Source organism: Chrysemys picta, chromosome 8 (assembly GCF_011386835.1).
Source record: "Chrysemys picta bellii isolate R12L10 chromosome 8, ASM1138683v2, whole genome shotgun sequence".
NCBI classification, from domain to species: Eukaryota; Metazoa; Chordata; order Testudines; family Emydidae; genus Chrysemys; species Chrysemys picta.
In genome coordinates this window covers 9,972,383-9,997,458 of record NC_088798.1, presented here as the reverse complement: position 1 = coordinate 9,997,458, position 25,076 = coordinate 9,972,383, and the positions used below count along the sequence as shown (strand labels likewise).

Sequence of the window (25,076 nt, the reverse complement as noted above, 5' to 3'; positions counted from 1 at the left end):
CATGTTTGAGCAGAAAAGGGAGTGATAGGGCAGCCACCCCACTACACTATGGACATTTATTCGAGTTAGGCAGATGGACTAAGATTTGGCCCCATTTTAAAAAAAAGTCTGCTTTGTATTTCAAGTAAAGATTGGTATTTAGTAGTGTTACATGTTCTGGAAACAGGCAGATTCTTTTGGGTTAAAATGCTTTACTGCATTTTTACATGAGCATCAATATGAAATAGGCGAGAATGAAAAGGGGAACATTTCCTATTATCTCCCTGTCCACAGCAAAATACACACACTGCTTAGCAACTAATCACATGATTATCAGGGGTATTATATGATGCTTATTCATGTGAGTAAGAGACAGCACAACAACAACAATCCCCAGTGAGGCATCTTTTAAAGTATACTTAGGAAGATTCAGATGATAGCCCATCACATGACCTTATGAATTAGAAGGTTATAAATTGATCTGAATATAAATGGGATCTAAAGGAAAGCTGTGGTTCTTTAAATAAGATTCTGTTACGTGATAAAAGCAGGGTGGCTCCAAAATGAGAAATTACTCATGTTAACCAAGTGAAGATTGCTTTTATTAAGTGTTAGATGTTCACAATATAAACACAGTGAGTAGCTACATTTTTAAACACCCAAAAACACAGCAAAAGGAAACATCTCTCAATTATTTTAGTCTTCAGTACACAGTGAAGTGCTGCCATGACCAGCAATATCTTGTTTGTTTATTATTCCAATCCCCTACCTCCCAATTATGTCTTCTCCCCTCCCTCCTAGGTAGAAGAGGAAAACAGAAATGATCAAAGACATCCCCCTATAACATTCAGAAGCTGTCCATAACTATACCCTGATCTGGAAAAAATGATCTTTTGTCTTCCTGTGTCAAGTCTTCTTTGTACAACACTTTCATGTCTGACATAACCAATTAAAGTCAAGAAATTTGCAGTTGCCAGCTGTGAGCATCTACAATCCAACATGCTAGACAAGAATCTCTTCTCAGACGAGTAGCCTGAGAGGAAGACAAAAAATGGTGCTGTCTTTTACTGTTAATCCATCATACTAGTGATTAAAAAAGAGGGACACTGACAAGGTCCCATGAAAATGCATAAATCAGTATTACTGGAAGTAAAAATATGTAACACTACAATATGCATGATTGAGAGCGCCTGAAGGCACTGTTAATCTCCCCTCAAATTACTATTCAAAGTTGGACCATCAAACCCAACCATTATGTAAACATTTTAGTAAAAACAACAACATGCATAAGCACAAGGCAGAATACTATGTGAAGTGGTTTGTGGTGCTTATATTTGTGAGTAATATTTTTGAAAAATTCTGAAAGTATTTATTCAATGAATGTGAGAATTCTGATTTCTTTAGCCAAGTCCTTTAGAACAAGGATTTATTCTGTTCTGTGGGGGGAAGGAGAGGTTAAATGTTAGCTGAAGAAGCAAATTTTAAATATTATATGGATATGGGGTATCAGGGATTTTCATGTTTATATACGGATATATTTAAAACAAAAGACCAGAAGATGTTTGTACACACAGTGGAGGCAGATCTATAACATTTCAATTAAAACAACAAACTGGAAAACAGTACTTTATTTCCAAGATTTAGGACTACAGAAAACAAAATGAGCATTACTTTTCCCAGCAATTTTTTTGCAATCCTATAGCTATTTTAAAAATTAATATGTATTCCAAATATTAAACCTTGTAACCAAAGTTTAATGTGGAACTCCCATTCTCTAAAATTAAACATTTTGGGATGTTAACCTCATAAGATAATGATCTCTCGTAGCCAAGACGGACAAAGTTAAGTCTTTGCAGGATCAGGATTTATGTGTGTGTTTAATTTTACTGTCATGAGCAGTTCCACTGATTTCAATGGGACTAGTCACCATGGTAAAGTTAAGCAAATTCTCAATCCTCTCTCAGGCAAGTAGTCCCATGAACTTCAAGGTGGATCGTTCAAGGGAGTAGCGGTTTGCAGGATTACAGCCCTTAATCAAATTAAGTTTATAGCTAAAGGCCCTTTGACATACATATTAGTAAAAGAGATGATATAACCCTAATAATTGTAATATAGCTAAAATGGAAGCATAAAGCTTTTCTGTCCCTCTTTCCATCATCCCTCATGGAAAATGTTTTTGCAGACAAGTTATGAACCACTAACCAGCATAGGGAAACCTTGTCTGGTTTATTTATCCCTTGATTAAGTTGTCAAACACAGGATGAAATTTCATGTTGATTTTATTTTTATGCAAAAAGCTAAAAATCCAAACAAATATCCATACTAGTATTCCTCTAATATGACTTAAAACCCTCTTGATGCCCAGTTTATTTTAATTAATGTATTACTTTTTCATGTGAATTTAGGGCTGGTGAATGATCCCTGATGGACAGCCCTGAAAATGGGCATCTTCCACTTATCCACAACAGCGATAGCTCAGATAGTGGCAATACATGTCTCCCTATACTGATCTGCCAATGCACTTCACCCCTTGGCTAGAAGAGCATCTTGAGGGACAGAAGAAGAATTCAGTCTCCATGCTTATTCAATCCTGATTCAGTCAATTTCCCTGGCCACTCTCAAGAGACCCTGGGAGAGCAGCAGCTTGGGTTTCATCCATCCAAGTCTTCAAAAAATCTTTCTTGAGTCCTCCAACAAAAAGGAGGATGTCAGAACTTTAGAATCCTAATGTAAGAAACAAGCGGGGGTGGGGGAACCCCTAGCAATGTTCTTCTGTGTGTGGGCCCCATAGTACTTTTTAAGCATTTTCTGCCACAAGAAGGAGCTTTCATTAGGTGTGAGTTCTACTCTGTAGATTTCTCCTTAAAACACTATAGTCATTTATCTGGCAAGGTAGGTACAACTCCTCGACAGTCATTGCTTACACTGCTGTAAAACTGCTTTTCTCTGACCTCAGATTGTACAGCATTTTCATCTTGTACTTGCATACATAATGATTTTGTAAAACTCTGAAAACAGGTCACTGGTAAATCAGAAACTCTTAATCCCGGATAAAGATTATTTTAAGATTATTTTATTCCACATAACAGCAATACGTTATACCGATATGTATTAATATATAATTTTTAGAATCGCACCAACCTGCACAATTTTCCCTTTGACCTTCCTGCTTCCTACAAAAGGTGAAGTACTAATTCACAATCTATACATAGATCTATTTAGCTCTTAAGAAATATATCGGCATAACTTTACATTATTCTTTTTTTAAAAGGAAATATTATATGAGGAGTAAACATACCACATGGATATTTAAAGGAACACTTAATTTGTTGTTAATGTCTTCTTAAAATTATTACACCTAAAATTATGAAAAATCTATATATTTTTATCACATCTGCTGTTTGTTAGTTACTTTTTCCATTTTTTAACTTGGACAATGAAAGTTGGTAAAAATCAGTTTCACTTTCTGGTTCACACTGTTGCAGTGTTTGGATTGCAAACACCACAGGGAATGTTATTTGTTTAAAAACAACTAGTGGGATTTAAACATAAATAATAGAAACATTTATTTTGTGTAAGCTTTAAAAATATAAACATCAAGATTTTGGGCCAAATACTTTCTGTCAATAATTCAGACACCAGAACAAGTCAATTGGAAGAGTCCCAATTCTTTTAACAGCATTTAGACACGTGATGTTGTAGAAATAAAATTATATTTTTATTAAAGGGCTGAAATGGCCATAAAGCAGTTCCTTGAGTTTCTCATTCCATAGCTGTGTCAGCCAAAGCATAGACTCAAATGTGGAAATAAAGAAAATAAAAAGGCCTCACTTGGTTTGTTCTTCCCCTCCATTTTACCACTGGGAAATGCAGGGAGAATGGAGTGAAGAGTTAGGGAAAAGGAGAACAATACAGCAGAATGAGAAGTTAAGAAGAGCAGGATACATTTTTCTTTTAAATTTGTATTTTTTTTAAAGTCATCTGACGTAATGACACTGACGTCTCAGATCCAATCTGATGCTGGCATTTTCAGAAGCAGAATGATACGCAGCAGCCCACATTCCAAAGAATGCAAAGAGGTGCAAGTCTATAGAGGGCAAATAGCAAGTACTATACTCAAAATACGACATGTTTCTTATAAGCACAGATCTCTAGATTAACATCGCCAAATAGGTGCACGACTCATCCTCAAACTTTCTCTGCTATGGTCTACATAAGAAATATATTTTCATGCGATATTGGTAGCAGATTTCCTTTAGTGAGGCAAAGAACCATGTGATCTCTGGCTGAATTAATGAGACTATCATAAGAGCTGTGGAGCTTACAGCCATTCAGCCTTTCCATTAACTTTAATCAAAAGCACAGATTCCATTTACACTGTAGTCTCTGGGTGAGCCTAAGTTTTTAGCTCTGCCAAGTGACTTTTTTAAAAACTGAAATGAGTGTCAGAAATTCCTGCCCCACTCAGCAGGATTTTGATTTTACAAACAGAGGGATAGAGCACAGCCAGCCCTTATGCTGGCACACAGAGGGGGCAAAGAGAGAAAGGAGCAAGACGCCTTCCATCACCTTTGGCAGCCCATATAAGCGATGATGAAAATCACAACCCGTTTAGGGGAACAGAGTTGCTACTGATCAATGCCGAAGAAAGCAAGGAGTTGGAGAAACTACAGCTTTGAGGCTATTCTCTAGGTTCTTATACTGCACTCATCACTGTAGTATCTGAATGCCTTGCAGTAGCACATTAAACAACAAAACTATTATCTATCACAGCCCACTGAACAGGAGTCAGAGATTGCAGGATGCATCCCTTCAAGGGGTGCTAGCAGTTTGTGTGCTGCTCCATACACCAGGAAGCTCTGGCAGACTGTCTCTCTGAAGGATAATGTTCCATGAACCACCTCTTATTGCAGGCTAAATGCTGTTAGTACAATCTAACTCATAGGTGGGAAATAACTAGGCAGCTCCTCCCCCCTGCACCCAACCTTGACAGTGCAAGGACTGGCCTACCCCAGAAACACCCCAGGGCCCTGCCCCTCCGTGCCAGGTGCACCAGGTGTGGGAGGCAGGCTCAGCTGAGCAGGATCCAAGTGTGGAGGGGCTTAGTGTGGGGGGGGGTCCAGGTGTGGGTTGAGAGGGTTCTGTGTGGGGCAATCTGGGTGCAACGGTAATGGCACTCTGCAGGGGGGGTCCAGGTGAAGGTGATTGCGGCTCAGCGGGGGGGAGGAAGGGTCTGGATGTGGGGGGGGGGATAGAACTCGGCGGGGGGGGTCTGGGGAGCTCAGTGCAGGGTCCAGTTGCTGGGGGGAGTGGGACTCAGTGGGGTGGGCATCCAGGTGCAGCTGGTTGGGGCTTGGTAGGGTGAGGATCCTGGTGCGGGTGGCTCATCAGGGTGGTCCAGGTGCAGGGGGAGTGGGGCTCGTCAGGAGGGTCTGGGTATGAGGGGGTCTGGATGCACAGGGGTTGGGTGGATGCGTGAGCAGTTCCCTGTACAGCGATCCCCCTGCAGCTCAGGAGCAAAAGGACGGGGGGGAGGGGATACGTCATACTCATGCTGGAATGTTGAGTTACGTTTTAACACCAGTTAACTACCACAATTATAAATTCTAGTGTGTGAAGGATACAAACATTTGTTCCTTGTCATGTTTGACCTGAATATTTGTATAGTGGCCTTATGCTGTGATGTACAATTGTTAGTTAACATGCTCAAACACTATCAAAATTTCAAGTTTAGACATACTCTTAGTTCTACTTGAGTGTACCACACTAAACAATTCTTCTAGTTCCTTGTTTACATTCTTCATGTATTTGCAGATTGGTATATTCCTCTCTCTCCTCTTAGTTGTTGCCTAACCAAATATTGTGAATTTAACAGTCCGGATCGGGGTGGCCAACCTGAGCCTGAGAAGGAGCCAGAATTTACCAATGTACATTGCCAAAGAGCCACAGTAATACGTCAGCAGCCCTCCATCAGCTCCCCCACTCCCAGCGCCTCCCGCCCACTGGCAGCCCCGCGTCTCCCCATCGCTCCCCGCACCTCCCGATCAGCTGTTTCTCGAGGCATGCAGGAGGCTCGGAGGGAGAGGGGGAGGAGAAAGGGCATAGCAGGCTCAGGGAAGGGGGCGGGAAGAGATGGAGTGGGGGCAGAGCCAGGGGTTGAGCAGTGAGCACCCCCCAGCAAATTGGAAAGTTGGTGCCTGTAGCTCCAGCCCCGGAGTCGGGGCCTATACAAGGAGCCACATATTAACTTCTAAAGAGCCGCATGTGGCTCCAGAGCCACAGGTTGGCCACTCCTGGTCCAGATCTTTCCTCACAAATCTATCCCTCTTATTGCCATGATTTTTTTCTGCTCTATTTCAAACTCCCTCCAATTTGTCAGTATCTTCATTATAATGTGTGGTCCAGAAGCTGTAATAGTTCAGTTACTGCTACATACCTGAGCCATACATGCTATTGCCTCCAGGCACACTGACTTGGTGCTTTTGCTATGAAGAGCTAAAATGCACTGGCCCTTCTGCAGTCATAATACACTGCAAATTTATGTCTATTGTGCTGTCCATTATCACTCTAGGTCTCTTTCCTCCTACTAAGGACTTATCTAAAGTCCACTAAGTCAATGGACAGACTACCACTGACTTAAAAGGACTTTGGATCAAGCTGTTACTGACTATGGCATGTATTGTGTGTGTTGTTTTTCCATTTGTACTTTCATGCATTTTTTTCAAACTGAATTTCACAGAGCCTTCTGCTCTTTTTGCTTCATCAGGTTATTAGATTTACTTGGCATAGTGGTGGAGGTGTAGGGGCTGTTTTTGTAAATGTTATTCTGGAAAAGTTTTATCAGATTTGATTATGTTAAGATTTATTTGAAAATTTGAGATAATTTACTTATCCTCCCCCAAGTTGTATTATTTTAACACCACACACAATTACTATGTGAATTATAGTACTATTATTGTAGGTTACTTTAATAACCTTTTAGAAACATTATGAGATATCTGCCAATTTTATAATAGACTTTACTTATTACACAGAAAAAAGAGCAGTTCACATATATAGCTCAATACCAGTTAATAAAACACAATTTAATGAACCTATTACCCATAATTTTGTATTAACCTCTCATTATGTTTTATTTCCAAATAGCCATCCAAAATGCAAGTAATTTTTAGCACACCTGAAAAATTATGCTTTAGTTTTCAAAAACAGAAAAAAATCTTTTTTTTTTAATTTGTCAAGAGACCAAGGACAGACAACCAGATCAGTCAAAGGGAGTTATGGTACAAGTTAGAATCAGTAATAGTAGCTTTGTCTAGTAGACACAATTCATTTAACAGTAATACAGTCGGTAATGTCTAAAGAAAGCACTAAACTCACATCTTGTTAGTTAAAATGGTAACTGATTCCTGACTTACTGGGTCTTCAAATCTACAAAAGGCCTGTTTGATACTAAGAAATGGACTGGATGAAAGCTATGAAGAGGATTCCGAACACATGTAATTCTCTCCCAACAAACACACATGGCAGGACTATGATACTTCTTCAAACAGATCACCACGCTACTCCACAAAATATGTAACCTAACACCACTTTATAAAATGGTATTAAGTAGAGGAATAAAATACAATTATGATTCTTTGCATATCTCAAGAATATGCAACCCCTTATGTTAGGGAAACAAGAATCCCTATCAAAACTAATCGCACATAACTTATGGTTTGACACACTTTTTTCTTTAAAATAGTTGTCAGTTTTTGTTTGATTTCAGAAAGTAGCTTTCAGAACAATAATACTTAGAAAAATTGATGTAGTATGTATGTAACACGGTGGCTTGCCCCTTAAGGTTGGAGGGTCTGGGGCCACCCAACCATGATTACGAAGGAGGCACACCTGGGCTGGATCAGGGGATTCCTTATAAAGAGCAGCGGGAAGCTGCAGAGGGTGGCTGATGAGAGAAGGAAGCCATGGCTAGAGCTCCAGCTAGAAAGGGTTGGGACTGGTGGCTTTGGGTGGGGCAGAAGAACTAGGACTGAGTATGACTTTCTGTGTTACGGTTATGGACTTTAATTTTGGGACCCTGATGATTTTGAAACATTTGTTATTTAACCAGCCCTGGGTGGGGGGTGCTGCTAGCCACAAGAGAAAGTGTCTGTGTGTGTGGCGTTCTTAAGGGGCCTGCAAGAGGGGGCTAACAGAGGCAAGGTGCCTTCAAAGTGACCTCTGGCCAAAAGGGGGTGCTCAGTAAGTGGTAACCCTGCTACAATATGCTACTGGGGGCACAGGTGCTGACTTCCTGTGTTCCTGTGGGTGCGCCAACCCTGCTTCACTCCCACCCTGCCTCTTTCTGCTCCTGCTCTGTCCCACCCAGTTCTGCCCCTTCCCCCGCCTCTTCCTGCACCCACTCCTCCCCCTCAGCGCTTCCTGCATGGCGCTGAACAGCTGATCGTGGTGGGCAGGAGGCATTGGGAGGGAGGAGGAGGAACTGATTGGCAGGGCCCACTGGCAAGGGGGAGGCACTGATCCATGGGGCTGCCAGAGGGTTCTGAGGACTATTTTTTCTGTGGGTGCTCCAGACCCAGAGCACCCATGGAGTTGGCGCCTATGACTGAGGGGTTGTTGTGATATCACTGCATCCCTAGTGTTACACAAAGGCCATTTAACTGCATAGTATTACTGTTTACTCTCCTTCATTTGAAGGTCCCTTTGGGAAGTCTGGCAATGATGAAGGACAAAAACATCACAGCATAAAGCATTTCTAACCTTGATTTTCCCTTTACTAAGTACCATAATTAACATGGCTTTCTTGTTATAAGAGAAACTTCAAGGAATAATAGTCTTTTCATGCAGAAATACCTTTGAGTAAGCATCCTCCATTGTTGCAAAGGTAGGAGTTTTGCCATTAACTTCAATGGAGCCACGATTTCACTCATCTCTCCTGAGAAATTTTTTTTTTTAAATATTCTCCCTCTCCCAAATCACTCATACTTTCTTCTGTTTCTGGACTCTTACACAATCCCTCTTCCCCTCTATCTAGGTTTCCCTTTCTTCTTCTGTCACGGAGTGTGGGGGAGTCAGGGCCTTGCACACCCCATTTCCTGCAATTCACCGTGACTCTCAGCCTGCCAGCAAAACAGAAGGTTTATTAGATGATAGGAACAATGTCTAAAACAGAGCTTGTAGGTTCAGAAAACAGGACCCCTCAGTCAGGCCTCCCCCCGTCTCCCCAGCCAGCTCCCAACTGAAACCCCTTCCTGCTGCCTCACGCAGCCACACCCCCGGCTGGCCCCAACCTCCTCCTGGGTTCAGGTTACGAAGGGCAGCCGCCATTGTTTACGTGCTGGCCATCAAGTATCATCCCTCAGTGAAGTCATACCCTTATTTCCCATCACAATCTAGTACTGGTGCAGTACCCCAGGGAAACAGAGGCACACCCCGTGTTAGCAGAAGACAGTAAACTAGTAAAACTCCCATGCAACAATACCAGGTTAATACTCCCTACTCCGTCACCCCTTCTCCTTATGAACCCCCTTAGCATTCCTGCCCTTTTCAAGAATTTACTGATTCCTCCACTTCACTGCTGAAAATGTATCAATATCACCAGGACAGGTTTCTCTCCAGCTCCAAATCATGTGCTGCCACACCCACTATTTTGCAAGGAGGTTTTTTTTCCTTAAAAGAGGTTAGCACAAAAAAACCCCCCAAAAAACAAAAAAAAACTGTCTTAACTCATAACTTAGCCTCTGATTTCAAGGCCGCCCCTCCCATAGTCTCTGGCACTCCTGCTCCTGGCAGCTTCCCAGTTCCAGTCCTAAAATTGAGGTTACAACACAAAATGGAGTTCACAATTGGATACAGACATATCCCACTCTGTCGCAGCCCCAAAGAGCTCACAGTGTAGTTTAAGACAAGATGTAACGTGGGTAAAGGAGAGTTGTGGGGGTTTTGTTTGTTTGTTTGTTATTAATGAAAACAAAATGGCAGATCAAAAGCAGTAGTCTCAGCTCACCACCTTCCTAGCTATTATCAGCTTACCGCTTGCTGTAGCATCCTGGTAGAAGTGAGTATTAAGGAGGGATTTGAAGGAAACTACAACAGTGATTTTACAGATTTGTTTTTTGGGGGGAGGGTGTTCTATGCATACAACACAGTGATTGTGGGTGAAGTTGTCAAGCATGTGATCAAAACTGGCACTCTTGGTGAAGCCAAGGGGATGTTTGAGATCATGATAGTATAGTTATATGTAGGAATTTTTAAAAAGGACCATAGCAACTCAAGAATCAGTGTTACAACTAAGGTTATTTGATCTGAAAGCACCAAAATGCTCAATTTAAAATATTCTTATTAACTTTTTAATAAAATGATCCTGAATACCAAATACCCACACAGGAAGTTGCCAACTTGAAGATACTGTCAGATACAAAAGGCCAATTTTTCTATCAGCCTCTGACTACCTGAAAAAAATGTTAACACCCAATTTCCACACACAAACTGGATTCACAAAAGTCAAAAGTCCAGGTCTGAAAATTGGGCCCAGGAAGTGCAGCTAAGGAATTACGTGCGTAAGCAGCAGCAGCTTTATGATCTGATATAGGGTCTGCTACCTTTAATTTTATTTTTAAGAGGGTTTTGGGGGTCTATTTAACACTTTAATCTCATGTGGCAGTAAAGTGACTTGTCAGAACAGATTCTTTAATCAAAAGTTTGAAGTATTATCACCGCCTTGCAATCTGAGTGTGAGAAAGCCTGCACTACTGTGCAAAGTTTGCAGCGTCTCCTCAACCCACAGGCATCTCTCTTTGTCCCATCTCGCCATAGGCAGCCCGAACACATTTGCTCTGCCAAATGCAGTGGTAGCTCCTCTTGCCAGCTGCAGTTGCATGTGGCCTGCTGGCTGTGCTGCAGCCTTGCTAGGTTCTACCCAGCCAATTGATCCTGTTCATAACCAAGTGATGAATGGAGCATAGATGAGGTGTTGAATGATGTAACTGCTAGTTCCTTGCTTTTTATAGTTTGTTTTGAAGGGCTATGGAGTCTACCACTCTTAACTGGAAATTGTTTTTTGTATGGGAACGTATACTGGAGCATGGAATATCCCAGCATCAACAGCACCACAGAAACACTGCCTGCTAGGGAAGGGCAGACATTGCAGTATGTTTTCTTTCTATAACCAAACTGGAGTGCCAGATTGTGCAGATGCATTCTGCTCTCTCTCTCTCTCATATGCACACACGCACACACACTATCACTTTTCACAGAATACACAAGAGACAGAATTTAAGAAAAAATGCTATTAAGCTTTTTATTTAGTGTCATTTGATAATAGCACTAATTACCTTGACACAAGGCATTTTTTGCAGATTAGTGACTAGCTGGAGTACACAGCCAGAGGTATAGACTCAGGCCATCAGTTCATCCCAGCTGGCCTTTATTAATTCCTATGAGACGCTCCATGTCTTGATTATTACTGTTGAACATGCTGAGAATGAGTCATAGACTTTAAGGTCAGAAAGGACCATTATGATCCTTTAGTCTGACCTCCTACACAACGCAGGCCACACAATCTCACCCACCCATTCCCGCAACAAACCCCTAACCTATGTCTGAGCCATTGAAGTCCTCAAATCATGTTTTAAAGACTTCAAGGTGCAGAGAATCCTCCAGCAAGTGACCCGTGCCCCACGCTGCAGAGGAAGGCAAAATCCCCCAGGGCCTCTGCCAATCTGCCCTGGAGGAAAATTCCTTCCTGACTCCAAATATGGCGATCAGCTAAACCCTGAGCATGTGGGCAAGACTTACCAGCTACACAATGTACACATGAGCAGTATTTGTAATTTCATTCACATAAGGCTTGTCCTCACAAACAGGTTTCAGAGGGGTAGCCGTGTTAGTCTGTATCAGCAAAAACTACGAGGAATCCTTGTGGTACCTTAGAAACTAACAATTTTATTTGGGCATAAACTTCCCTGGGCTAAAACCCACTTCATCAGAACCTCACAAACAGTGACTCTGCATTTAGTTTGCAAGGGCATAAATCCAAGAATGATTTCATTCAACTGTCAAACCACTTCTAACACAGGAGATAGGCTTGTACTAAGGTAAGGACAGGTACAACACACAGAGGTAGACTCACTGGGGACAAGTCATACAGCACAAGTAGAATGCTTCCAGAAGGTATTTTCTTCCATTTGTTAAAAAGCTTTTATGTCTATAGAGACTGTCCAGGGTCTGCTACCAGAATGTATGTCTTCAGGCTACAGATTTCTATCAAGCATACATTCAAATGATGCACTATCAGGTCAAACTAGGTACATTCAGCCTCACTGAACAAGACTATTTGACAAGTCATCCACCACGGAAGCTGTTTAAACATTTATGTCTCTCTAATCAAAATATTCTAAGTCTGTGGTATTTCTTTTAACACTCAACATTATAAACACAGGGCCTGATTCTGATCTAATTTATACTGGTTTACACCAATGTAACTCCACACACTTTCATTACTTCCAATTTATATTGTTTTAAATGAGAGCATAATCAGCCTCAATATTTTCACGTGAAAAAATGAGATCACGGAACTAACTTGGGGGTCAAGACAAGACTCACCCTGCATGCAACTCATTCTACATGCCAAAACAACCACAAGTAAACCCATTTAGCAGTACAAGATACAGCTACTTAACAACTGGAGTTGCTAAGTAAATTCCACAAAGTGGATTGACAATTTATACCTATATAGACAATAATAACTTTAGCATTGTCCAGCTTCTCCACTGTGAAAGCTTATCCTCGGTTCCCATTTTTCAGGGTTTCCACATCATTGCATGGAATATGGTAAGCATGTTATTTAAATGAAGTCTGCCCCTTAATGGTAAAACTGCTGGGATTTTCCCACTGAGATCATCCTCTCTTTTACAAAATAAGACATCTAATAATAAAATCTATGTATGTTCTACAAATCCCATCACCTCTATTAGCCTAACAGAACATTTAATATGGACCTTTAATGAAGAAACCAACTATTAGCTTTTTATTATAGGGACGGTCTTTTACTATATATCTATCCAGTGCCTAGAACAATGGGAGCTAGACTTGGTTAGGGCCTCCAGTTACTACTTCAATACAGAGTAATAATCATCATATCATCATAGGAACTTTCTGAATCTAGCCATCAGTCTCCATTTCTAAGTGCATCAACTGGTGTGACCAAACAGTGCCAAAACAGTCAAAACACCCTCCAAGAAAATATACACACAATTGAAAAATAACTAATTGCAGTCTAGATAATCAATCCAAATACAACATATTCGAAGCCTTCATGAACAGATAACCAGACAATTATGGCCCTAATTCAGCAAAGCACGTGTGTTTAAGTTCCTTTGCCTTCAATAGGACTTGAGCACATACTTACATGCTTTGATGAATAACGGCTTATTTTGCTACTAAATCTGAGATGGAAGAAGGGCAACTGTTTAATAGGAGGAAAATGAATACAGAGAGGCTCTTTTTTTGGATATGGGAGAATGATTTGAACACAAAAAACTATTCTAATCTAAAACATCCATCCATGAACAGCTGCAAATCTTAAAGATATCCACCATCACGCCAGCTCACACATACACAGTAGGGAATTTTCCATGTTACATCAGTTTATTTTACACCACAACAGAGCTAGAACATTTTGAATGGAAGGGGTGTGTCCTGCTACAACCTTGACTGTCACTAAACCAAGTTTTTATTCATGTTTTAGTACATAAATTATTACTTATAATGGCTAAGGAGATTATAGAGGCATAGTTAGGTGAGTCACAGATGGAAAGCTCTAGATAGTAAACTTGGAGATAGCTGTCTTTGATGAACTAGGAGAAAGATACATGAAGCCACAATCAATTCAAAAAAAGCCTCAAAACAAAACCCTCACAGCGATTACAGATAAAAAAAAAAAACCATGTAGAATTTCATCTGAGCGCTTGTCTAAATGGTGAAATTTCCCAGCATAATTATGGCACTATAGTTATACCTGTATATTTGACCATGTGGACACTCTTATTCCAGAATAAGAGTGCCTTTTTCCAGTTCAGTTCAGTCCAGTTCTTGGCACTCTTATTTCGGAATAAAAGTGCCCACAGGGAGTTATGCCAGTATAACTACAATGGTATAATTATGCTAGGAAATTTCATCATTTAGACAAGCCCTAAAATAGTGATGGGGAAAGAAAACCTCCTTGCTTGGCTATGAACTCTTTACAATGGAAATATTTATCTTTATTCAGTCATTCAGTAACTTCAGAGTGCCTCTAGTCTTCCCTAGATTTTTATGAAGCTCAGTTTACTGTGCAGCACCCAGTCAATGATTCTTTCACTAAGGGTTTCCAGCTGAAAATCCCTTTTCAGCGTAGTCTGCAAAACCTGTACAGCTGCTGCCCAATTTAATCTGAACCTAAGCCAGGGGAGGAACAACAAAAATAGAGAATTCACTACGGGCTCTCATTTGAACACAGTTCTCCTTCTCTGGGTTGGATTTTATTCAAAGCGTTCTGGTTTTAACCCAAATTGACATCAACTTGGCAAAAGTCTGTAGCTACGCCTTTTTTCCCACGCAGTAAATGTAAAAAACAACAAAATATATACACCAAATAGGGTAGCTACTTTGTTTCTTACTGCCCTGGCACTTCTGGTAAGCATTTCACAAGTTCCAAATTTGGTGCTTAGCATCAAAATCTATAAAAATATAAGTATTGTCATCTAAAATAGCTCCACATTCCAAGCTTAGCAGGCTAAATTACCACCACTTTAGCACAAAGCTTAACAAAATAAATACAATTTTAATAATTCATATTTGTGTCTCCTCACAAGGATTATTTTTGATTTAGCAGAGAACAGAAATAAACTTTATTTGAAAAAACAAAAAACCACCCCACTTTCAATCTTAAGAAATAAGAAAGATTCTAGTCTCTACAAAACAAAAAATAAACATGGTTTAATATGCTCATTTGCCTTTATTCAGGAAGGATCTTAAGCACATGCATAATTATCAAAATATGCTTTTTAAATTTTTGGCCTACTTCTCGTGTCTGAGAAATAGTTACTCATATGCTTAAAGTTACACATGACTTTAGGTACCTTCCTGAAGAGGGGCTATTACCAGAAGTGATATTGAGAGCCATGGTGTCAGGGAAGTACCTAAAAGGAGCATTCATCATTTTTAACTCAGACCTTGTCTACACAAAAAGGTTGCCCTGGTTTAACTAAAATCTGTTTTTAAAATCAATGTAGTTAAATCATTCCAAATCTCTCTGTGGGCACTTCCACAGGCATGAGTCCACATAGACCAGTTTAATTAAATTGATTTAAAAACAGATTTTAGTTAAACCAAAGCAACATGTTTGTTTATGTAACCCACATGCTTGTACTGCAGCATTAGTGGTGCAAATAAGAGAAGAAACCGTTTTGATTTTGGGGCTCTGTGCCTACAGACTTGTCAACTCCCAGCAAGAGTGACTCTTCTGAATGAACCAAAATCATCCAAAAATAGGTGTAGAAGGTACCAAGTGTGCTCATCAGCAGTTTGAAGCTTATTTGAGTGATTTCCATTGTGAGCAAGCAGTATTGGAGAACACACTCACATTCATTCAGAGAGGAACCAATGGGAATTCAAGGGGAAGGGAGGAGTTTATAAATAAAAGGAGTTGGAGCCTGACTAGAAAACTCAGTGGTGGAACAGCGCAACATGGCATGGTCTGCTGTAAGGATTGTGTTCCAAGGATTTTGCCTGTGTGTTCAGGCTCCCTCACCCATTGGGAGAAGATAATGACTGCAATTGCTCCAGATTGTGGAAACAGCAGATTCAAAGAGAGTTTGACAGAGACTGTGAGACTATCACTTGTTTCCCAGATTTTTAGGAAATAGTATACCCTACAAAGGGTTTGGGTGTCATTCCACAGAGACTGAGAAAGGTAAGTCCTGCTTGAGATGAGCATTAGGAGAGGGTATGTATGTGTGCATGTATAATTATATTTTACATTTGAAGTTGTGATAGTAACCAGTACTAAAACTTGGAGAAACTCCTCCCTGAAAATGCTGTCTTCAAAAGAGTTAGTACTGACAATATTCACAATCATTTCAACACCTATGGGTAAACTGTCATGGATTCATATTTATTATAGATAAATATTTTCCTTTTGAGATTTTCTGTTACTCTCCTTATATTAATGATTTTAACACTATCAAACAAATATATCAAAGCTCTGAAAAGATTAAGCTCTGGTCTGTACCACAGCAGAAAGGTAAGCTGAGGTACAGAAAGGGGGGAAATAATTATACCTGATAATCCCACAGTGTCTTCTCCAAACCCCTTCCATTTAAACAAGGCCTTACTGTACTAAAAACTTTAGAACTTTATGGATTCCCAGGTTCTGATGACTACTGAGAAAAAGAAAGTCTTTACAAGTAGATCACGTAGCTCTGTAAGAATAGCTAGGACAAAACTTTATGATCCAGAATGTTTGTCTTATGAGTTCACGTGTATTATAAAGTTGCCTCTGCTTTAACCCCCAATTCCTAGTTCATTTCATCATTTGAAACTTCTGATTCATGCAGTTAACATATATTCTTCTTCGAGTGCTTGCTCATATCCATTCCATTAGGTGTGTGTGCGCGCCGCGTGCACGATCGTCGGAAGATTTTTACCCTAGCAACACCGGCGGGTCGGCTGTGGAGCCCCCTAGAGTGGCGCCTTCATGGCGCTGAATATATACCCCAGCCGACCCGGCGCCCCCTCAGTTCCTTCTTACCGCCCCTGACGGTCGTTGGAACTGTGGAGCGCTGCTTAGCTGTTCTCCACTTTCCCTAGCTTTCTGGTTGTATCATAGTTGTAGTTATAGTTATAGTCTTAGAGTTTGTTGTAAGTTAGTTAAGTAGTTTTAAAGTTGTTCTAAATAGTCCAGGGGGTTAAGGGGGTCGTCTCCCCCCTTTTCTCCCCCGGCCGCGGGGCCGGGCTCATGCCCAACGCTCCCGGCTTCAAGCTGTGCGCCTCCTGCGCTAAACCTATGCCCACGAGCGACCCGCACGAATCTTGTCTGAAGTGCCTGGGAGAGTCACACCAGACAGACAAGTGTAAAATCTGTAAGGCCTTTCGTCCGAGAACGAAGAAGGAGCGGGACTTTCGGCTCAGGCAACTTCTGATGGAGGCGGCTCTTAGCCCGGACGCTCCTTCCACGAGCAAGGCCCCGGCACCTAGCACCTCGGTGCGCAGTGCCCCGGCGGCACCGGCTGCGACGACCACGCGAGTGGCGTCAGACAAGCCTCCCCGGCACCGGACCTCGTCGGCACCGCAGACACAGCAAGTGCCTCGGCGCCGGTCCTTATCCCCAGGGCATAAAAAAGCCCATAAGACGGGGACATCAGTGCCGAAGACGCCAGCTCCCCCAGTGTCGGGGGTAGAGCCGCGTCCACCGGTGGAGCAACGGAAACAGTTGCCTCCGGCACCGTCGACTCCGGCGCCGAGGCCGTTGAGTCCGGTGCAAATAGCGTCTCCCCCCAGGCCGGCGGTGATACAGTGCCTCCCGTCGACTCCAGAGACCTTCGCGGCGGCGAGAGACTTAATAGCTCTCACGGAGCCGGCACCGCCTCAGCCACCGGCACCGACTGCACCGTTGACTCGCCCGGTCCAGTCGAGGGGGAAACCTGCTTTGATGCGCCCACCATCACAAGGGCTGGAACCTCGGCACCGGTCCAGGTCCCGAAGCAGGTCCCCACGCCGCTCGCAGTCCCGGCGCCGAATATCGTCTCGGCACCGGTCGTACTCGCGGCCAAGATCTACTTCGCGGCACCGTTCTACGTCTCGGCACCGCTATGATCGTCGGCACCGATCAACGTCGAGACGTAGTTCTCGGCACCGCTACGGTCGGCGCTCGACGTCGAGGGGTCGCTCCCGGCACCGGGCATACTCCAGGTCCTCGTCGAGGTCCAGATCTGACTCCCGGCACCGACGAGGTCATCGGCACCGGTCGCGGTCCCGGCACCGATCGCCGGCACCGCGCAGAGATAGATCATCTCCGGACCGGCACCGTGCGGCACCGCAGCCCACCGGGATGGTTTCATCTCTCTCGGCACCGCCATGGCCGTCTAGATCGGTGTCCCGCTCCTCGGAGGACTTGTCGAGATCGGCATACCCCCCTCAAGGGCGCGCCGATGAACAAAATTTCGGCCACTGGCAGGAGATGGCAGAGGACCAATCTCATGGACCATCTCACTGGTCGTTTTGGACCCCGTGGGCATACCACCAAGAACAAGGGGCTCCAATACCATCGACCTCTCGCTCGGGTCACTCGGTTAGAAGGGCCCCAGAATCCACCATCTCTCGGCCTCCGCCAGGAGGCATGGAGGCTTCGGTGTCCACGCCACCCGACACCAGGGACCCAAGTGCAGGTGATGCCCCGGCCCAAGAGCAAAGGGATCAGGACCCCCCCTTGGATCCGGTACCACCGGAGGCATCCTCTTCCTCCTCTCCGGACGAGGCAGTGGCGGGCACTTCATGCACGGGTCCCCCTCCGATAGATCTTCGGGCTCACCAGGATCTCCTGCGTAGGATGGCCCGTAATATGGACCTGCAGGCGGAGGAGATAGTGGAGGTGCACGACCCGATCGTGAACATCCTTGGAGCAGATGTCCCATCGAGGGTGGCGTTACCTCTGATCCGCACGATCCAATCGAATGCGGATACGATATGGCAAACTCCTGCCTCCATTCCACCCACAGCGAGAGGGGTGGAAAGAAAATACTTTGTCCCCTCTAAGGACTATGGGTACTTGTACACCCACCCCCAACCGTGCTCACTGGTGGTGGAATCAGTGAATGCACGAGAGCGCCACGGCCAGCAGGCTGCAGCGCCTAAATCAAAAGAGGCTAAGCGGCTCGACCTGTTTGGCCGTAAGGTCTACTCAGCCGGAGGGCTACAACTGAGAGCGGCGAACCAACAGGCGTTACTGAGCCGCTACAATTTCAACTCCTGGAACTCTATGGGGAAGTTTAAGGAGTTGATTCCCCAAGAGTCCAGGGAAGAGTTTGGAGCCATGGTAGAGGAGGGCAAGAAGGTGGCTCGGACCTCCTTGCAGGCCTCCTTGGACATTGCAGACTCAGCGGCGAGGACCCTGGCTTCGGGCATCGCTATGCGCAGGATCTCCTGGCTTCAGGTTTCGGGTTTGCCTCCGGAGCTGCAGCAAACCCTACAAGATCTGCCTTTTGAGGGGCATGGATTGTTCTCGGATAAGACGGACTCCCGCCTGCAGAGCCTCAAGGACTCGAGAACAATCATGCGCTCCCTGGGGATGCATGTTGTGGGCCCCCAGCGCAGGCCATTTAGGCCGCAACCTCAGCGCTTCTACCCCCCCCCCCGCCTCGTCAGAGACAAGACTCGGCCCGGAGGCGAGGGCGAGGTGGTAGAAGAAGGTGGACCGGCCCTCAACCCGGCCAGAACCAGGGGCCACCTCGACCACCTTCAGGCCCCAGGCAGAACTTTTGAAGGTGCGGTCGAGGACGGCGCCCCAGTCATCCCCCAGGATCCAGCCCCCTCCTTTCGGGATCGCCTCTCCCACTTCCACCGTGCTTGGTCCCTTATAACTTCGGACCGTTGGGTCCTCCGCACGGTGGAGAGGGGATACGCTATCCAGTTTTCTTCTATCCCCCCCTCCTCCCCCCCTTCCCCGTCCCTCTTCAGGGACCCTTCTCACGAGCAACTTCTTATACAGGAAGTTTCTACGCTCCTCGCTATGGGGGCCATAGAGGAGGTTCCAGTGGAATTAAGGGGCAGGGGATTCTACTCCCGTTATTTCCTCATCCCCAAGTCCAAAGGAGGTCTGCGACCCATCTTGGACTTGCGCGGACTCAACAAATTCGTAGTAAAGTTGAAGTTCCGCATGGTCTCTCTGGGGGCCATTATCCCTTCCCTCGATCCTGGAGACTGGTTTGCCGCCCTCGACATGAAAGACGCATACTTTCACATTGCTATTTTCCCGCCTCACAGACGCTTCCTCCGATTCGTGGTAAACAGGGTGCACTACCAATTTGCAGTCCTTCCCTTCGGACTATCTTCGGCCCCACGGGTCTTCACGAAATGTATGGCTGTCGTGGCAGCGTACCTTCGTCGGCAAGGGATACAGGTGTTCCCGTACCTAGACGACTGGCTGGTACGCGGTCGCACCAAGGAACAAGTTCGCGATCACGTCCACATAATAGTGCGCACATTCAACAAGTTGGGTATCCTACTCAACAAGGACAAATCCACTCTAGAACCTACCCAGAGAATAGAATTCATCGGTGCGGTTCTAGACTCCAGACGCGCACAAGCCATCCTGCCAGACAATCGCTTTTGCACCATCACGAGCCTCATACAGGGACTCAAGGCCTTCCCAACTACCACGGTGAGGTCGTGCCTTACCCTCCTGGGTCACATGGCTTCATGCACGTACGTAACCAGGCATGCCAGACTTCGGCTTCGCCCACTCCAGACCTGGGTGTCATCAATATACCGCCCACATCGGGACAGCCTGAATATGGTGGTCACAATCCCGAACTCGGTCCTGACCTCCCTCACATGGTGGCTAGATCACAATGTGGTTTGCGAGGGGATGCCGTTTCACGCCCCACAACCCTCTCTGCACCTGGTCACAGACGCTTCATCTCTGGGTTGGGGCGCCCATCTCAACGAGCACCATACCCAGGGCCTGTGGACTGCACCTCAGCTAGCCCTGCACATCAATGTTCGGGAACTGATGGCGGTGCGCCTGGCGTGCCAGGCATTTCTCAATCTCCTACGTGGCCGCTGTGTGTTAGTTCTCACCGACAACACCACGGCCATGTTTTACATCAACAAGCAGGGAGGAGCACGTTCGTCAATTCTATGCCAAGAGGCCATTCGCCTGTGGGACTTCTGCATCGCCCACTCAATCCATCTCACGGCATCGTTCCTCCCTGGAGTCCAGAATACTCTGGCGGACCGGCTCAGCAGGTCCTTTCAAACGCACGAGTGGTCTATCCGTCCGGACATTATACATTCCGTCTTCCAGAAGTGGGGGTTTCCCCACATAGACCTGTTTGCATCTCGAGACAACAGGAAGTGCCACGTGTTCTGCTCCCTGCAAGGTCGAGCTCCGGGCTCCCTCTCGGATGCGTTTCTCCTTCCCTGGAAAGACCACCTGTTTTATGCCTTCCCTCCGTTTCCTCTGGTCCACAAGGTACTGCTCAAATTGCGCAGAGACCAGGCACAGGTAATTCTGATCGCTCCAGCGTGGCCGAGACAACATTGGTACACCACGCTGTTGGAACTCTCGGTTCGGACACCGATCCCGCTTCCGTTGTATCCGGATCTCATCACGCAGAACCACGGCCGACTGCGTCACCCCGACCTGCAATCACTCCACCTCACGGCGTGGCTGCTCCATGGTTCACCCAGGCAGAGCAACAGTGTTCTCACTCTGTCCAACAGATTCTGCTGAGCAGTAGGAAGCCCTCAACACGGACCACATACTTGGCCAAGTGGAAGCGGTTCTCCTGTTGGTGCGAACAGCGAGCCACGTCCCCGTTGCACGCACCTATCCCTCTCATTTTGGAATATCTCCTATCCCTAAAACAGCAAGGGTTGGCGATATCTTCAATTAAAGTTCACCTGGCCGCTATATCGGCCTTCCATCCAGGGGAACTCGCGTCCTCGGTATTCTCTAACCCGATGGTCGTTAGATTCCTCAAGGGCTTAGACCGGACGTACCCACAACAACGTCAGCCCGTTCCGACGTGGGACCTCAACCTGGTTCTCTCCAAGCTCACAGGTCCTCCATTCGAGCCACTGGCCACCTGTTCACTTCTGTACCTGTCCTGGAAGACAGCCTTCCTCGTAGCCATCACCTCAGCAAGGCGCGTTTCTGAACTCAGGGCGCTTACATCCGAGCCCCCTTACACAGTTTTCCACAAGGATAAAGTGCAGCTTCGTCCACATCCTGCCTTTCTCCCTAAGGTGGTTTCTCCTTTTCATATCAACCAGGATATATTTCTCCCGGTCTTTCATCCTAAACCACATGCTACTCGCCAGGATCAACGTTTGCATTCTCTGGACGTACGCAGGGCCCTGGCTTTCTATATTGACCGCACAAGGCACTTTAGAAAGACGACGCAACTCTTCGTTGCAGTGGCCGACCGAATGAAAGGCTCACCGGTCTCCTCACAACGCCTATCCTCCTGGATTACGTCTTGCATCCGGACTTGCTATGACCTGGCAGGTGTCTCAGCACCGCACCTCACCGCCCACTCCACGAGGGCCCAAGCTTCCTCGACGGCTTTCCTGGCGCAAGTTCCGATACAGGACATTTGTAGAGCTGCGGTTTGGTCGTCAGTCCACACATTTACAGAACACTATGCACTAGTGCAGCAGTCCAGGGACGATGCTGCCTTCGGATCAGCAGTTTTGCACACAGCAATGTCTCACTCCGACCCCACCACCTGAGTTGGGCTTGGGAGTCACCTAATGGAATGGATATGAGCAAGCACTCGAAGAAGAAAAGACGGTTACTCACCGTTGTAACTGTTGTTCTTCGAGATGTGTTGCTCATATCCATTCCAAACCCGCCCTCCGTCCCCACTGTCGGAGTAGCCGGCAAGAAGGAACTGAGGGGGCGCCGGGTCGGCTGGGGTATATATTCAGCGCCATGAAGGCGCCACTCTAGGGGGCTCCACAGCCGACCCGCCGGTGTTGCTAGGGTAAAAATCTTCCGACGATCGTGCACGCGGCGCGCACACACACCTAATGGAATGGATATGAGCAACACATCTCGAAGAACAACAGTTACAACGGTGAGTAACCGTCTTATTTTACCAACAAGCCCTCCTAAATTCTGTAAAACAAAAACTCATGTAATAAATATTATTATAATTACTTTATTTTCTTTAGATTAAATTATTTCAGCACAAGTCTTAAACTATTTCTACAAAATCTACCTTATCACTGTCCTAGAAATGCTACAAAAATAGTCTCATTGGCTGGTGTAAGTTAATATAAGAAGTATGATATTTGCATTTGTATATATTTAATATATATATGCCATCATCTTTGGATCCAGTCAAGCTACACTCCCCACAAGACCCAATGTGGGGAGGGGATATGTGCAAGAGTGCACCACCTCTGTGCTCTTCCTGTTCCCAAGGGAGTCTGTTCAGCCCCCAGTCTAAAATTATCTTTAGGGTTGCCTAATTTATACGGGCTTGTAACAACCCCTAGGGGGTAACCAATATGCTGGTGGGGACTGTTAGAACACAGTACAGCCAAAAGTGTCCCCGAAATAGGGTGGGAGGGGGTGTGAGAGGATCATTATAAAGCTTGCTGTGCTGTCTCTATGCCAGCTAGGGATTCCATCACATTAAGAAAATCCTCAGCTTTACAAACCTCTCTACACTGCTCCAGCAGCACAAAGGGGCTGCATCTGGCCTGTAGCATCCAATGAAGCAACTTACATTTCGCTAAAGTGTGAAGATATTTGTATTACCATCTTACACTGAAATGCAACCACGTCTGTGCTGGAATACAGTTGTCATTCTCCAGCTGCCATTTAATTTTTTTAAAAGGAGGAGAGACATGAAGAATAACTGCTCTAATTTAAAGTACAGGGAAATTTTAGTTGGGCAGCATATAATTACTGGACTCAAGTTGGAATTTGACCTGTACATCTTGTGAAAAGAACCAAAGGAATTTCAGTGACATTGCGTAATCACGACCTCAATTTTATGTCTCCATCAGAAGACAACACTTCTTGCTGTGCGGTGCCCCAGCCCCAACACCAGGCACTTTTTTAGTTTAATACCGACTAGAAAGAAAGCATCATGGCACCATAGCACAATTTCCTGCAGCGTCTGGGTTTTATTTGTAGGTCTCCAATCCAAGTACTGATGAGGCCTGACCATATTTAGCTTATGAGATCTGAAGGGGCCACAGACAAAGGGGTATTTGCTACCAGCCAATATTCAGTCTCATTAATTATGAATTAACAAAGGATAAAGAAATAAAATATTAGTTAATAAGATGGGACTAAAAACTATATAAGAAATGTGGTGCTGCTGCACAGTAAACTAGTTATTGTTGTACATACAAAACACTTAAAATGGAAGCAAGATTTTCTTCTTGAAAGGAGTCCCTGGACTTTGTATTTAGAGGCAGGATTCAATCCTGCAACTCACATTAAATAACATAGACTTCAAGAGAGGAAACGGTGGATTCTACTGAAAAATACTAAACTACAGCAAAGAACCACTAAGTATAACACAGTGCAGTTTAACTGAAAGTGAATGCTTTACAATTTTAAAAATATGATATAATAGCAGAAGTTCCAGCAAAAGCAAAACATTTCAGAGAACAAAAAGGTTTACATTCAACATTTCTGCCAAAAACACAGGCAGTCCCCACACACATGAACAAAGGTAATCAAACTCTTAATGGTATTGCGAAAGCTTGCCAAACATATTCAGACTTTGGAAACAATCCATAGAGTTATAACTGGCAGTCTTGTGTGAGCAAAAGAGGAACAGCAGCACCCCACAATGCAAATGAATGATGTTACTGTAATCCTCAATGGCCCATGGGATATCAGTCTGCTGCATAACACGAACAAGCTCTCTGCAGTCTCTTCCTAAATCTACAAACAGAAAAAAATACTTAAGAACTGTTAGGTGGTTTAGTAAAGATCCAGGCTGCTCTGGTGATGCCTGATGTTTTACATCCTATCATGTTACTCTTTTACAGAAGGATCATGGGTAGGAGAGAAAAAAAAAGGGATGGAACTGAGGCCTTGTCCATACTGAACATTTGCTTTTGCCATCGACTTCAGTGGGGTCAGGATTTCACCCCTTATATGGTCAGACACAGCCACTGTTTGTACTGGTGGAGCTTACCCCCTTACCCCTGTTTGAAACTAAGGTTAGCTGCACCAATACAAACTGCAGCTTACCGTGGTGTACCCTTGTCATAAATATAAAGGGAAGGGTAACCACCTTTCTGTATACAGTAATATAAAATCCCTCCTGGCCAGAGGCACAAAATCCTTTTACCTCTAAAGGGTTAAG

At 44.6% G+C, this 25,076-nt stretch overlaps 1 protein-coding gene across 1 annotated transcript in view; it reads right to left on the bottom strand.

Moving 5' to 3' along the window:
- The window catches only part of RNF11 (ring finger protein 11), a 47,614-nt gene that overhangs the window by 9,366 nt on the left and 13,172 nt on the right, over window positions 1-25,076 (bottom strand). The gene's annotated exons all lie outside the window — the stretch shown is intronic.